Source organism: Ambystoma mexicanum, chromosome 12 (genome assembly GCF_040938575.1).
Source record: "Ambystoma mexicanum isolate Mex_15411 chromosome 12, UKY_AmexF1_1, whole genome shotgun sequence".
NCBI classification, from domain to species: Eukaryota; Metazoa; Chordata; class Amphibia; order Caudata; family Ambystomatidae; genus Ambystoma; species Ambystoma mexicanum.
The window spans coordinates 832,984,989-833,001,397 of record NC_090936.1 but is presented as its reverse complement, the minus strand read 5'-3'; the positions used below and the strand labels follow the sequence as shown (position 1 = coordinate 833,001,397).

Here is a 16,409-nt window from a genome sequence, read left to right as displayed (position 1 = left end):
GCTAATCACCTACAACTACTGAATTCATTTATGTCCAAGACATGGCCTGATTGGATAATCCAGAATTATGTTACAGCTCTCAGACTCTATGCATCAGAGGCTTTGAATGTTCATGGTAATAGCCATGGGAAGCGCTTCAGAATGTATAGGTGAAGCTCAGTGTGCACAAAACAAAACCGCATGCGAATAGCAAGCGACTCCAATGAGATTGGTGGAAAATAAAGAGTAGAAATAAATGTTTGAGATGTAGTATGACTTCCGCACTGAAGAGTAAAAAGCCTAACTAGAAACACGGCAATACTGATAACCAGATTTGATTCATATAGTACAATCCTGTCAAATAAAATCGAATTGTGTCTCTCGAAAGTGATGGTTTTTCTTTTCTGGTCAGCCTGGAGAATTCACCTAATCAACTGGCATGTGAGGTGTGCCGGAAGTGGAGAGACAGCAGTCCTGCAATTGCCTTCAGGATGACAGTAGGAAGTCTCTTTCCTATATTGGCATACAATGAAAAATGTTTGGAAAGATCCCACAGCTGACTCCCAGTAACATTACAAAATATTTGTGAATGGTTTAATTAGCCATTTATAAATACAAAACGAAGACCAATGTGTATATATTTTGAAAAGCATCCAAATATATAGAATTATAGATGGCTAACTATCACCTGTTGGACTGTATCCCACCAATGGGGGGGGGCGAAGGACATATGATAAACAATCAGAGCTAAGCTTGAGTTGTCTATGATGTCACTAAGAACCTGGGTGGAGAGAAATACACCCCATAGTCCATAGATACCCTTACACAGCGTTTTGTGGTTTATGCCCCACTGTATCCCTTTTCCATTTTTGGTGCTTGTAGGGGGTGGAGAAAGATCACAGCCCACAAAGTGGAGCTCAGCTATTCTGTTATAGAAATGAGGATGTTGGTCACTCTACCATGTCTCTCGTTGCTTACTACCGTTACAAGTCTCTAGTGGTTCCCTTTCTCAAAAGGCAGGATGATCTTTAACTGCAAAGACCAAAATGCAAATGTCCCAATGATCATTAGGAATTTCACCCAAAATGCAAGTGTTCTGACTGTTCACCTTCTGGATGGCCACTCGGAACCTTAATCACAAGTTCCAACATGCAACAGTTCTCTTTTGGATCCCTTTCTCAATGTTTTTAAGGTGCAAGTGAAACTGTAACTTAAGTTTAGGCATGCAACTTGACTTCATATTTTCAATGTCTCAATGTTTTTCTCCAGGTGCCCTTGGAACTTAACCTTAAGTTCAAGTGAGCAGCATTGCTCTTTAGTACAGTTTCTCAATGATTCGTCCTGTGTCTTTTGTCGTGTGATTCTCCACCTCTGTACTATGCTCTTCATTCCAGTCTTTACCTCTTGGCCCTGGCATTTGTCTGTTACACTTCACAGGCATCATGATACCATCCGACATCCTCCTTGTCTCTGGCTCAACCATCAGTATTAATTCTCATCAAGACATTCTCTATTTGCTCTGTTGGGCCCTGCTGTTTAACATCACTCCTCCGCCTCTCGCTCTTGCCCTCTCTTTTTGGTGCTCTGGGTCTCTGGTGTCCACAAGGGTTTTTTGTTTCATCCTCACTCTCAGAGTGACTCTATCTACCTCTCCTCAAAAACTTGGGATGTCCTGTTCATGTTCTGACAGTACTTCTGCTTACACTGACAGTAGAGTATAGTTTGGACTGCCCCCTCAACTGCTGGTGGCATCTACACTCTCACACCCAGTCACCATCTCCAAAACTGACACAACCCCCTTCCTCTTCCTGGGGCTTCCAATGCAGCTGTGGTGCTCCAGCCTAGGCCACCAGACCACAGTTAGAGAGGAAGCCCTGCATTTTTATTTATTTATTTTACACACTTATAGCAGCACACAAAACTGGTAGGCATCTAGGCGCTAGTTACAGCACAAGTGCATTACTGAGCATGGCATGTTCGAGACGAAACATGTGCAGCAGAGTGCTGCTACTGTCCAATTCGATAAGTTGCAGGTAACATCCATGTGCAGCCAGACGCTGCGTAAGGACAAATGAGGTAGGTTACAGATAACATTCAAACAGCCAAATGCAGCAAAAGTCAACATAGATGCGTTGTAGGTAACCATTGTGTACAGCAAGAGAAGCACTGTCAAGCTGAAGTCAAATTAGGTAGGATGCAAGGTCACATTAGATAAGTTACAGGTAACAACCATATACAGCCAAATGCTGCCGAGGCGAGCTAGATAGGTTACGAGTAGTATTCCGTGTAGCCAAGTGTTGCATAAAGGTCAACATAATGGAAAACGTCTGGTAAGGCAAGTCAAGAGTGGAAATACTGGAAAAACCGCACCCCGGTTAAGTGGGGGCTAAATCAGTTATGCGTGTTGTTGTTTGTGGTGAATAGTCCATGAAGAAGAAAGAAGCGAACGTGTATCTGCGCCATGTGCAAAAGAGCAGTGAGAAGCGGTGTGAGGCTGCAGTTCCCCAAAGTATTGTAGACGGGTGGAAGCTGGAGGGGCATAAGGTGGCAGGAAATCAAAGGATAAGGGCGGAGAGGTAGGGGATTTGGAGGCAATCTGCGAACTCATCTGCTGCACCAGTGTCTGCAAGGAGATCATCAGGGCTTGGACAATGAGTATTTCGAGCATCCGGGCAGTAGCATACATTGCAATACAAGCATGTGCGCTCAATGGGGTTGGCGCGGTAGACTTAACTGAAGTTGCAGCTGGAATGGGGGGAAATGCGATGAACGGAGATGGGATGATGATTCACTGCATCATCGATTCGCCAACTGAGACAAGTAGAGACACTAGACCGGAGCCTTAACTGCAGGCCTTGCCAGCAGTCTGGCTTCGCCTCCCGGCTTTCTAGTGTGGAGAGGGATGGTGCAGGTGTTAGCCAATTGGCTTTAGGAGCAGCCCCTGGAGGGCTGGGAGCAAACAGATGTTTTGGAAATGGCAGCAAAGGCCATTTCTTCACAGATGGAAATGAGTCAATGTCGAGGAGGATTTCTCCACACACCAGAAATATATCTCACCTGCTACCCTCTGACTTCCCTCCCTCATGTTTTCCATGCCCCTGTGAAAATAAAATGTTGGGTAATAGGGCGTAGGGGGCCTTGGAGACTGGGGAGACCAAACACTCCATGGTGCCAACACAGGAATGGTATATGGAGGACCCACCATGGCATCTTCCCTATTCCCTGTCACTGTTGTCCTGCCAGTAAAATGGACCTAGAAAATAAGTAGACTTGTTTTACATGGTGTTTTAGAGGCTACAATCTTTAAGCCTTTAAGCATGAGAGAGAGTATGGGGGGGGGAGTTATAGAGAGAGAGAGAGAGAAATAGAGATAATAAGAAACAACATGTGGCAGATCACAGCCTGGAGAGCAGAACACAGTCTGCAGCATACCAGACATGAGGGGGACAATATTTACAGCTTGGGGCTCAAACATTTGACACAGGAAGAGAGGAGATTGCATGCAGGATGTTAGGAATGGGCTGCTGATTTCAGAATGGCACCTGCTCTCCCCATTTGAATGTCGGTCAGTGAAGCAGAGGGCCAGACACTGATTATTAATACCAAACCAGCAACACCAGGAGTCTGACTGTGGCTGAACACACCCTAAAGCCGAATAATAATCCTGCACAGGTGTCAACACTCAAATCATTAGTGTTGCAATTATACAAGGTCCCATGATGTTAGGAGGGACACGCATATGGGGAGAGCAAGTGAGTTTGGAGAGGAGGTACGGAGTGGAATTGACGTAAGAGTGTGAGCCAGTGGGAGTAAGGTGGTAAGAGAAGAGAGAGGAATGAGTTGGTAAAGGGCAACACCCAGTGGTGAAAGGATGGATGTGAGATAAGGGAGAGGATGAATTGGAGGAGAGCAAGACTTGAAGGATATGGGCTTTCTCATTTAGAGGGACAACCAGCGAGCACCTGAAGGATTAAACCCAATAAGAACGACTGACAGTTTGAGATTAGATTCCTTGAAACTGTGGACCCTGTGGCTCACTGTTAACCTGAGGGTTCCTTGGCAAGCCAAGCTTACGAAGAAGGATTTGAGGGCGAAGGCAGATGGGAGCCCTCTCAAAACTTAAGAAATCATCAGTGGCTGGTGGCTCTGATGTCAATGACCTGAACAAATCCCATGACAGATTGATAAGAAATAGGTCATCATTGGTAAGCCCATAACAACAGCCAAAAGGGCTCGCCATTTTCCTGAAGTCTTTGGTTTCCTTGAAGGTCAGAGGAGCCAAAACCCAGTAAACTGTGGAAGAGACTTTTGTTTTGTTTAAGGCTTCAGGATTCAAAACCCAGTAAATTGTGAGGGACTGTGTCTATTCAGGAGCAACCCAAGCTAGCCCCCAACAGTTAAATAACATGTTGAACTCAGTGTAATAACCCTGATGAAGACTGACACTGAGTCTTAAAAGCATTCTTTGCACCTGTTTAGCTCTCCTTGCATTTGCATTCTGTTTTAAAATGATCCATCCAACTTTGAGTTCACCTTTTCTCCATCCCTAAAGTGTTTACCCACAATAAATCTCCTTGTTTGAGCACTGATTTATGTCTTAAGTCCTTTGTTGATCCCCACTTTGTGGTACCTCCCGCATCCAAAACCAGATACAACCACGTTTTATGTGACTCTCATCTGCCTCCCTTTTGATCACTCACTGTAACACTAAATACATGGGGTCCTATTCCCACTCCTACTAACTTTTTGATTGGGTGACACTCCCAATTAAATAAACTAGTGTTTGGTGTCATGTTACCCAAACCCACCTCCCCCACATCCCCCCTTATGCTTCCAATACACCTCCCAAAGCAAAGGTTTTGATATCAAGATAATGGAATAGAATGGAATTTAAATAGCAGAGTCCCTTGCCATTACTTGACAGTAGATGGTGTGACAAATCACAGGTTTGTTAGGCTATGGACGTGAGACTGCTTCGCAGATCCTTCCTAGGGGTCGAGGCAAGTTGGACTTCTGCGGGAGAGACTCCCCCTTTGGGGACCAGGACTCACGGTCCTGTGATTAACTCTTTGAGCGAACTAACCTAGCCACCTATATCGAACTGTCTTCCATGCAGAACACTATGGAGGCTTCATGTTTGGCTGAAGGTAATGTACAGCGAAATCTGTATGAAGAAAATAAGGAAAATATTCCTTTAGCACAAAATGTGTATTTAACTGTGACGATTAACAGCAGAAGCGAAAAAGCAGAGTTCAATGTGCAGGGGAATCCCCCTGACCTCTTCACGCCTTGTGGAGGTGGAGTCAAGGCACATCGCAGAGCTCGAGAGTTTCGAAAAAGCAGAGCACCAGATTGCGAGATGCCAGAGTCCCGGTGTACAGGACCACAAGGAAGTGGTACAAGCCAGAAGAGGAGGATAAGGTACTTATTAGTTCAGAGTGGTGGGCATGATGCTGAAGAACAGTGCTGAGACTACTGTGACTGAAAGCCTAAACGCCTTCCGAGCACCGGAGTATGCAGATGGTAGACGTCCGATGCGGCGCCAAGAACGGGTGACTGAAGAGCAGCAAAGATAGCAAGAAGCAGTACCCAAGTGAGAGCTAAGCCCTGCAACCCTTCTCCACATCACAAGAAGTACAGAAGGAATTGGGAATAGTGGGAGACCACTGGGGAATCATTCTTTACTTGAGAATTCCGGCACCCAGTAACACTTTCCAAAGACTAGAATGCTGTGTTGGATTACCCCTTCTGGTCATCTTCATTACTCCATTGGACTTCCTGACTTCAGTACTGAACAGGGCATACAATGTTTGACTGCAGTAAGGTGGGATTTCTTCATCTATACTAAAATAGGCCATGTATGTATGTTGCAGAGGCATATTTGTGTCATTGGGAATTGTGTCTGCAAGACTATTTTTATCTAGTATTCTTCTGTCCCTCTGGAGTGTTTCTTCCCCTTTGTAGTGCTCTTGCAGATATCCGCCCCCAGGATCAGTATCTGCCTTTCCCTGGCTATGTAGGAGAAGCTTCCCACCAGAGAATCAGTGACGATATTGCTAGGTTTGTCACAGTCCTTAAAGTGTCTGACTCCTTCTTTTGACTCATCACAATGGATACAGCAAGAGAAAATATCCTTAGTTGCTAATGGTTTCCCGGGAGAGCCATACACATTAATAGCAATCACTGTCATATTGTCTACTTTCTTCAACCTGGAATCCAATTTCATGAATACCATAGGGTGGACTGCTGGCTCCTGCTGGCACCTAGGTGTCCTTCCACAACGTATCAGTCAATTTTTGTTTTGTTGGTTGGTGAAGGCAATTCTCGGCCCACCTTGGAACTATTTGAGTAGGGTTTGCTTTTGCCCTCTTTCTTTCTTCTTCACTTTAATGGGGGTATCCCATACTGTATTGTCAAGTCTTTGCCTGCCCTCTTTGTCAATCTTATGTAGTTGACTGCCTTTACTAATTGAGTTAGCATTCCTTGTATTTACGTCATGAGGCCGGCGTTGTAGATAGCAGTCTCTTCATGTGTTTCATGTGTTTACCGAATCCTTGATTCCTTGACACTTTGACAAGACATAGGCAGACTTCTCGTGTCTGGTAGTAGTGCTTGTTAAATTATCATCTAGATGTTCTTAGCTCTGACTGCACATCATTTGTTGTTGACTGATTACCAGTTACAGTGGTCGTTGGAATGGTTCTCTGCAGCACTGACTGTCATAATGATATCTACGCTGGTATTCTGGCCGCAATTGCTGCAAAGAACTGCATTGGCCAACTTATCCTCAGCCTGAAGTGGACAAACCAAGTATCAGGCGCTCTGAAATCTATGCACCACCTCTCTCTTCCTTATTGCTGTCTTCTTGGCCATAACTGTGCAGTGTTTGCTATCCATATAAATGGATGTGTTCATTTACTTAATAATGCTTTGAGATGAGGACAGACCTGCCCAGCTAGCTCACTAAAACGCTGTACAGTAACAGTCAATTCACAAAACTTTAAATTATGCTTAGGCATATGAATGTGTTATTTAAGTGATGCACATGGGTATAGATATTATGCACATGGTTACTTCATGATGTATCCTCTGATGAATCTTGAGAAAATGCATAGAGATGCTGAACAACAAAGAGGGATTTTGTGACTGGGTAGGAGCACTTCTCAAAGACACACATTTGCAAGGACAAATTGCAGCAGGCACAAAACAAGTTCAGCTGCGACCATAAACATGTCGCCCTCAAAGAATTAAATATGCGCCATGAGGAATTTGTGTCTGCCACACCGCTATAATTTGCACAGGAAAATAGTTCTGATTCGCAATAAAAAAGAGAAAATAACCAGCCGCAAGTAGATGACAGTGAAAATCTTTATGAGAAGCCAGAAAATGGAAATAAAGTTCTTTAGCGTTTTACCTGCAAGTGGTCGTATACAATTGTGCTCTTTAACTATCTTGTGGGCAACTACTTTCAGGGTTAATCAGTATGTTTCTCTTTAGTGTGACAAGATAATTGCATTTCATTGCACGAAGTACGCTATTACAGTTAATCCTTATTGTGCAATTTATACATATATAAAAACATTGTGCACACATCCTATTGCTCATTTGATGTGATTGTATATTTAATTAATCTCATAATGTCTACTCTAACATAACTGCCATTTAGCATCTATGTCTTTACATTCTGTGTTTGCCATAAGTGGCGCAGTACCTTCATCTGCATGGACCTACCCAGTTAACATTGTTTTCGAAGCTGTCCTGATTCTCTCCCTCTTTTCCACTTTGGCTGGTGAATATCCAATCTAGCAAACTACTGGGGTTGTGGATTATGTCTCTATATTTGTGTGACAAAATTACTTCTGCTCTTCAGGAGTGCAAGGGTGAGTAGTAGTGAAACCATTTACTCAGCCCTCACACTTCTACAAATTAGCAGTGATCCTAGTCATAAAGGTAAAAATGGGCACTACCAAGAGATATGCTTTCTTCGCCCTTTATGGTAATGTGGGCCGAGGGAGGGCAGTACTATCACAAACAGTGCAAGTGTGATCTGTGATGAGTCCAGGGAATTCCTCCCTTCTCCCCAAGGGGGAGCCACCTTTTCTGAGACTAGGGGGGTGAGCCTGCTATGCAAAACACTCCCTAGGTGACTGGGCAAGCAGGCTCTCACTAGGGGGGCAAGGACTGCCATGTGAAGCAATCTGTACCATCTCTCTTAAACCCCATGTCCAACCGGGTTGTTACATACATGTAAGTTGATCAAATTGCTAAAGAAGTGTGCACTTTAAAAAAATGCTGGGTTTGGTTGCCGACCCCGCAGTGAAGCTGAAAGTCTATGACCAATGGGACTGTCTCGCTTGTTCCCAGGCAGAGCTTGTAAGGGACAAGCTCCTTACCTGGAGGGAGAGCAGAAAGGCAGCAGAAAAAGACGATAGCCAGAAAAAGGACCATCAGCAAAGAGACCGTGCAGAGCAGGAGCCGCTGCTGCCCTGCAGAACTGACGCAGCCTGAAGGCAGGACCACGGCACATACAAGGTGGACGAGAGCCCATGCAACTCTGCCAATTTAAGGAATCCTGGGGATTCCCCTCGCCGAGGTCTCAGTCAGATAGAGAGTGAATGTACTGTTATTTAGTGGTAGGGCCTGTTGGATAAGGATAAGTTTGGACAGGTGACTAGTTGTGTTTGTGTGGCAGTCTGACAAGCACTGTTCTTTATTCTTTTGTTTTGTAGAATAGGAAACGTCCACCATAGTGATAGGGCTAAATGAGGATTTTCTTTAAGTTTAATAAAGCCAGGACTTGACCCCAAACGTCCAGCTGTCCGCCTCCTATCTCTGACTAATCATAGATCCAGTAGAAACCCATACAGCAAAGTAAAAACTGGCAAAAATAAAAAAAATGTCCAATCAATGCTCTGTAACAATACCTATACTTTAAACACACCAATGTATGATATATAAACACACTTTAAAAATCTGCCCTTGTATGAGAGAACACAGAATATGCAGAAGTTGGAAAGATGCAGAAGTATGGATAGTTAACCACGGATGAAAAGGCAATCGACAACCACAGTTAAATTAAAAGGATGTGTCTTTCATGTAAAAAGGTGTAAATGGGACCTAGTATACTGAAAAATTGTCCAGAGGTTGTTTTTTAATTTATAAAGGTATCAAAATGTATTTGATAAGATACATTATTTTCCACAATTAATTAATCATCAATTAATGCACGCATTAAATTACATAAATATTGCAGGAGAGCATAATACACCAGATTATAAAACAATCTAACACAACCATCATTCCTCAACAATCAAACCATCATTTGTAACTCATGTCAATCAGCCTCATTCAATCACAATAAAAATTGAACCAAACAATTGGTGCAATATATATGAAGTAGCACTTCATTAGTTAACCCCACATAGTCTTTATCATCTCATTTCATCCACATTGAATGTAAATCAACACAATAATTGTCCAAGATGTGTTCTATTCCACGGAGTGGGTGCATTCAACAGAAAATGACAATTCCCATCCCCAGATGTTCTTCTCTACCGGTTTCGACGTTTGAAAACAATTATAACAACGTCTTCATCAGGAGAAACAATTAATACAATATTACAACTGAAAAAAACAAACAAAAGTACAACAATTATATGCAGTGGTGCACTTGCCTAAACTGGCTAGCTCAAGCTAACAACATACATTTTTTTATATATACCATCAATTACACTTTAAAATTGAATTAGAGTCACCAAGTGGTAGTGAATCCCAAGTTGTCTATTGTTCCAGAGTATCAAAGTGGGTTTGTGAGGCCCAAAAACCAAAAAGAAGACTGTGTCTAAAGAGAAACTACACCAGCACTGTGGAAACACCAGAACAACCAAAGCACAAAGGCCAATACAGCCATGCTAACCTGACTTCCAGTATTATATGCTCTTGATGGTCAGACCCGCAAGTATAACTCGAAAAGAATTCAAGAGAATTCTAAATCTGAGAAAACATGTTAAACATCGTGAGCTGAGGGATACTTTAGTTACAGTGCATGTATATTGAATGTGGCGTTTAGCCCGGGCATTTAGGATGTTAAAAGGCCAGCCACTCACCTCGAGCAAGAAGCTGGAATTATTCCAGTGCTCGAACAACTACTGCCTTATTGTTAGGCAGAAACCTGTGCAGTTCCCTCTGGGACCACTGCAAAAGATTTAGGACTACAGGTGTTTGGCAGTAAACCCACTTGGTAGCAGTCTGTACCACACAGATTCACTTGGTAGCTGTGGCTGAGCAGTCAGACTTCCCTCAAGAAGAGTTAGGCAGTATACAGAGTATTCACAATAGGTCAAGAGCACACAATAGAACAAGTAGACACTGACCAGGGCTTGGTGTAAAAGAGATATAATTATTTATTTAAAACCACATCTAGAAAAACACACAGGCACTAATAGTAAGCAATTCAAAAACACGGTCACTAAAAGATATACACTCCCTTAAAAGAATATTAGACAAGTCTTAAGTAAAGCCCCACTTATTTTCAGACAGCGGTGAGCGCTTAACATAGATGGCACTCTAATAGTTAGTTTTAAAAAGGGAGAGACAAGCAGAGAACAAATTGAAACAGATCCAAACACTTTTTCAAGAACACAACAAGGGAGGAAGGCAAGGTAAAACCGTGAAGTTCAAGAGGCCGGATCCACTTTCAGAGGATCCAAACGAAACGTGTCCAAGGTCACACGGTTGCAGTGCACAAAGGTCTTGTAAAGGTTCAAAAAAGGAGTTGGACCAAAGAAAGGGACCAGTTAGAGGGTCAAGGCGGCCAGCCCAATCCAGAAGGTTAAGGAGTTATTATTACCTTGTAGCAATCTTTAGAAAGGGAGGCCTGGCGGACACGGTACCTTAAAGTGGTGAGAACGCTCCAGCAGGGGCAGTTGTTCCTGGCAGCGGGTGCAAGTCAGTGCTTCGGCCGGGGGAAGAGAGGATCTCGTCGTGGAGGAAGACAGGAGTCCATTGCACTGCCAGGGAAGAAACCAGCTGCAGAGTTTCTCAGGTACAAGGAGCGGTCCGGTGGTTTGCGGTTCAGTGGTGAGTGGCTATCCCGCTGCCGGGGTGCTTGGCACAGGCAGTTCGACCACAAACCGGGATGGGGTGCAAAGAAAGAAAGGAAAACTGGTTGTGCCCACCAGTCAGGGGAAGAAGCCTCTCCAGCCGGGGATATCTTCTCTGTCGTCGGGAAGTGGTGAGTCGGTTCTGCAGGGCTCCACTGGTGGTGTCATCGTGGTAGGTCGGCTCAGCTTCTCCCTCGTCAGATTCTCAGGTCCTGTGGCGACTTCTGAAGTTCCAGTCCCCAAAGCCCTGCTTTTATGCAGAAAACCCCCATTCACTCAGCCTAGCTGTCACTCAAACATGCTTAGTGGTGAGCCGGCCAGCTCACCACTTGGGCCAATCACAAAAGAGTGCGACCTGAGTTACCAAGGTAACTCGGTGCAGGGTGCCTAAACCCCCTCCCACACCCCCTGTGGTACCCAGAAAGAGTGGTACCACTTTTGGAGGATTCTGTGGAGAGGCCCGTCAAAAAAGTGGAACAAAGGGATCGACTTGGGTTGGAATCACAGAAGAGAACACAAACGCCATTTTAGAATCGAGTCTTGGCAAAAAATACCAACCGGAGGATTAATATTAATTAAATAAACCGGCGGTATGTTCGAGGCTATGAGAATTAAATAATTAAAGTTGGTAGCCTCGAGCAATGGGAAATTCCCATAGGAAAATATTTGCGGTCGAATATAAAAAGTAGTTTCCACTGCCACCAGCCAAAACTCGATCAGGGGGGACGGAGACGTGCCCCCTCGACTAACAGACCCCGGGGCAATCAAATTGCCCCGACCAGTACGTCCACAATATGATGGTTTGTACTGGTTTCTGTTAATAATTTGGGACTAGTAAAGCCAATGGTGACTTTACATGTCCTGGGAGACAGTAGTCAGTCCCAGGGTATGGAGTCTATGGTGGGGTGTCACTATGACATCCCTGTGTTACTGCACGGAGGGTGCTGTGTAACACACATAGGAAAAACATATGAGACCCTATGGAGTAAAGGACCCCATAGCCCATTAAACACATTATCAGTCAAAGGAATACCATTAATCATATCCAAGAGTGGGAGGAAAAGAGTCTCACTCTTGGCAGGAGGAAAAAAACAAACTCCAGAAATCCAGCAAAGCTGCTGGGGGACTCACTAGGTTAGGAAATTCAGCCTAAAGAGAGAATTCTCCCTAACACTTATGTACCACCGATGTTGACGTCATTTCAGCTCGAAAGACTCGAATTTCAAATGTATCTGTGCAAAAAGGGGGGGACAATAAAAATGAATGATTACCCAAATCCTGTCCACTCATGCTGCTGCCTCTAAAAGGGTCGCGTAGCAGTTGCAACACCTTATAATTACCAAATGGTCATAGTAACTGTGTTTGAAAAAATAAGGACACATAAATTATGCAAAGGTTAGCAAATTGTTGTCCAAATTTCGTTGATGCCACATCAGAGTCAAATATATATATATATTGAAGTCCATTACTTGCAGCTGTAAAACGCTGAAAACAGCCAAGCGCGCTGTGAAAGGCATCATCCGATTTGAATTTCGGAAGCGCGTTGTGTCGGCAGTTCGTGACAGAAGTGAAAGCAGAAGTCTCTCTGGGATTTCCCTAAGTCTCACGCAAATATACAAATTGCGTGCAAGTGTGGGGGCGTGGCACAAGACGGGACTCCAACCGTGACCATGTGATTACTACAAAAGCCGGTCACATGGATTAGGACCATGTCATTATTTAAAGGGTCCGTCTTGATTAGGAAAAACAGTGGGAGAGACGATATAACCCGGGGAGTTCGCTGTATATTATGTATGGGAACCTCTGAATGGCAGTGGAATGTTCCACCTTGTAGGTCATCCTGATGTTGGAACGGCCAGATAAAAAATAGTACATTAGCTGAATGTAATTAAATTGCAATTAGGACATGGTCAGGCTGGAACTAAGTTTATCATTGCACTTATTGTACTGGCAAGGCAATATGTTGGCATTAGGTTGTCCCACCATGCAGGTCGTCTTGATGATGGAGCAGCCTGGTAAAAATTAGTGCATTTGCTGAATGTAATTAAAGTGCCATTGGAGCATAATCAGGCTGGAGCTGAGTTTTTCGTTACCCTTATTGTTCTGGCACATCTTACTAGAAGATTCCAATGTTAATGTCACGATGTGTACAGAAACAATTAATGCATAATATTGGAATAAAATACGAAATAGCAAGGGATGGATGTCAATGTGAGTTGAACTTCCAAGAATCCAGCGTGTTAAGTCCCTTGTCTAACGTTTTAAGGTTAAAAATCCACAATTGTTCTTTATATGTCAACTTGTTGCTGGTTTGAACAGGTCCACTAGTGACAATTTTCTAAACACAGAACCACATTAGATCTTCCACACTATGGCCTGTCTCCACAAAGTGAAGAACCATAGGGGCATTGAGGTTACGAGTTCGAATTTTTGAACGATGTTCCTTAATGCGAACATGAACCTCTCTTGAAGTTTTTCCTAGATATAGCATGTTACAAGGACATTGGATCGCATACACCACATTTTGCTTTTACAGGTGGTGAAAGTGCGTAAGTCCCATGTTTTTCCTTCCCGAAACGAAGGTGGTCATTTTCCTTGAATACTTGCAAGCTATACACGACGTGCAAGGGTAATGCCCTACTACTGGGTTTAAATTAGTGTCTCTAATAGATTGACATTTTGGTGGAAGTCGGTTAGCACAAGTACATTTTTGCCTCAAATGTTTCCCTTTCTTAAAGTCAAATAGTGGTTTTTGAAGTTTCATTCTTGTCGAGTTCAGGATTCTCCAGTTTTTTAAAATGATACCTTTGATCACCTGACTATGCTGACAAAAGGTGGAAACACACACCAATTGCTCTGGGTCAGAAGTCTTAGTCTGCGGGCTGAGGAATGCTTCAAGGTTCGCATACCATACTCGCTTCCTGGACTGTTTAACTAGTTTTTTGGGGTACCCTCGTTCAATAAGCCTAGTTTCCATAACCTGTGCATGTTTATTGAAGTTAACCACATTAGAGCAATTCCGCCGGAGCCGTAAGAACATTCCATGTGGAAAATTCTGTAGTAGGCTTTTAGGATGTTGGCTGGAAAATTGCAATGTGGTGTTTCTTTCTGTTGGTTTCCTAAATATCTCCAATTTTATGTGACCAGATTCAATGTAAATAGAGAGGTCCAAGAATGAAATTCTCGTAGTAGAAAATTCAAAAGTAAAATGTAAATCGTTGTCTATATGATTAAGCCAATTCACACATTGGAGAAGTGTGTCAGTATTACCTTCCCAGATTAGTAAAATGTCATCTATGTATCTTCGGTATAGCTTGATCTGTTTGAAAAATGGGTTACCGTCATGTAGCACTTTGTTTCCTTCAAATAAGGCTATGAAAATAATCGCCAGATTAGGGGCAAATGTACAGCCCATTGCAGTACCCTTACTTTGCAGAAAAAAAGTTTCTTTGAATTTGAAGAAGCTATTTGCCAAGACTAAATCTGCAGCTTGACACAAAAATTGAGTTGACACATTATGTGGTGAAGGACGTCTATCCAACATGATTCGCAGACTATTTACTGCTTTATCCTGAGAGATGTTAGTATAAAGTGCTTCTATGTCAAGGGTGACAAGAATTTGTTTAGTGGAGTCAAATGTCAAGCCCTCCAGCAGATTGATCACAATCCTAGAGTCCAATAAAAATGTTGGTGTTGCCATAGCCAGAGGCTTAATGAAACAATCAATATATTTTGACAGGGGCTCTAGAATGGAGCCGCACCCTGATACAATGGGGCGTCCCGGTGGCTGGCTGGTATTTTTGTGGATTTTAGGGATTATGTAGAACAAAGGAATGCGTTCTTCCGAATAGTTAAGAAATTAAAGCTCTTTTTTCAAAAGATAGCCATCCCACTGGGCTTTTTCACTAAGTGCCCGTATTTTTGCCTTTATTGACGATGTAGGGTCACTGTTAATTTTCAAATAATTGCCAGGAATGTCCAACAGTCTTTGTACTTCTTTATCATATACATTAGCATCCCACACTAGAATGCCACCGCCTTTGTCGGCCGCTTTAATCACTATAGAAGGATCTTTCGACAAAGTATCTATGGCCTGGAATTCGACCAAACTAAGATTCGGTCCACCACTATTTCTTGGTAATTTAATAGATTTTTCAAGTTCTTTAAGTACAATTTTTTCAAATGTCACCACTTCAACTGGAACCTCTGATGTAATGGGAGTGAAGGAAGAAGGTTTTGTCAAACCAGATAAGTTGGTCTCTGTTGGACCATCTTTATCTGCAAAAAAAGCTATCAATCTGACTTTTCTCAGGAAGTCTTCGCTGGTAAGAGTCATTGCACTAGCTGTCTGTGTAGGCACGAACGAGAGTCCCTGTTTAGGAATTGACAGTTCAGTCCGTTTCTAGGACCCCAAAAGATGGGGTAGGGTGATAAGGTCAATTCTTAGTACCTTAATCCAATGTTCGCCTGTCTGCAGCATTGAGTCAGACTTTGACCAGTTTTGTCTGATGGCTGTATTGGTGTCAAAAGCATTGAATTGTGCTGGTCCAGGCAGCAAGCTACCGTAGAGTCAGGTCAAGCGGGTGCTCCATGCGGTTCCAAAGCAGCATCAGCAGTGCATATCGAAGGGATCACCAGAAGCAGTTTGATGATTGAGCATGTTTCAAGACGAGTGACGCTGGTTTGAGTTGATGCCTGACACGATGATCCAGCAGTTCGAGTTGAGCTGCAATGCAAAGTCCTGGTGGTTTGATGCTGTGTCTGATGCAATGATTTGAATTAGAGTGTGAGGTGAACAGATGCTCGAGCCAGGCAGGTTACTGGACCCTCCTGAGGTGCACAACGCTGAGCTGATTCGATGATATGAGCATGGTTGCTGGAAGTCGAGTGAGTGCCAAATGTAGCACTCTTGGTTCATGTTGGCTTGGCAGCATTTGAATGGGGAGCGAGCTTGGAGGTTACTCACAGTGGTTTGATCACAACCATAGGGATCCTGGCTGTCCTGGCTTTCAGGGTGCTGTGAAACCCACTGCAGTGGATTTAGGACAGGGGTTGTTCTTTCAGGTTCTACTTTCTCAGCCTAGGGAGGTTTGATGCAGACTACAGTTACTGGTCCTCAGCAAAGGTCACCCCCAATGTGCCCTGAGAGTAGGAAGGGAGCTGTACTTGTCTCTGCCTTGGTAACCCCTTGGTAACCCCGTTCTCCTCTTTGGCTGAGGACTTTGAAAAAGTCAACCCTCCAAAACGAGGTCAAAATGAATTCTTCCTTAAGTCTTGAAGTCTAAAAGTGAATCAAAGGTGGAGTGAGAGACTCCCTCTCTTATAGGC

The 16,409-nt window shown here is 43.5% G+C and overlaps 1 protein-coding gene across 3 annotated transcripts in view; it reads left to right on the top strand.

Moving 5' to 3' along the window:
- The window catches only part of MGAT4C (MGAT4 family member C), a 1,956,087-nt gene that overhangs the window by 1,280,199 nt on the left and 659,479 nt on the right, over positions 1-16,409 (top strand). The window lies entirely within an intron of this gene.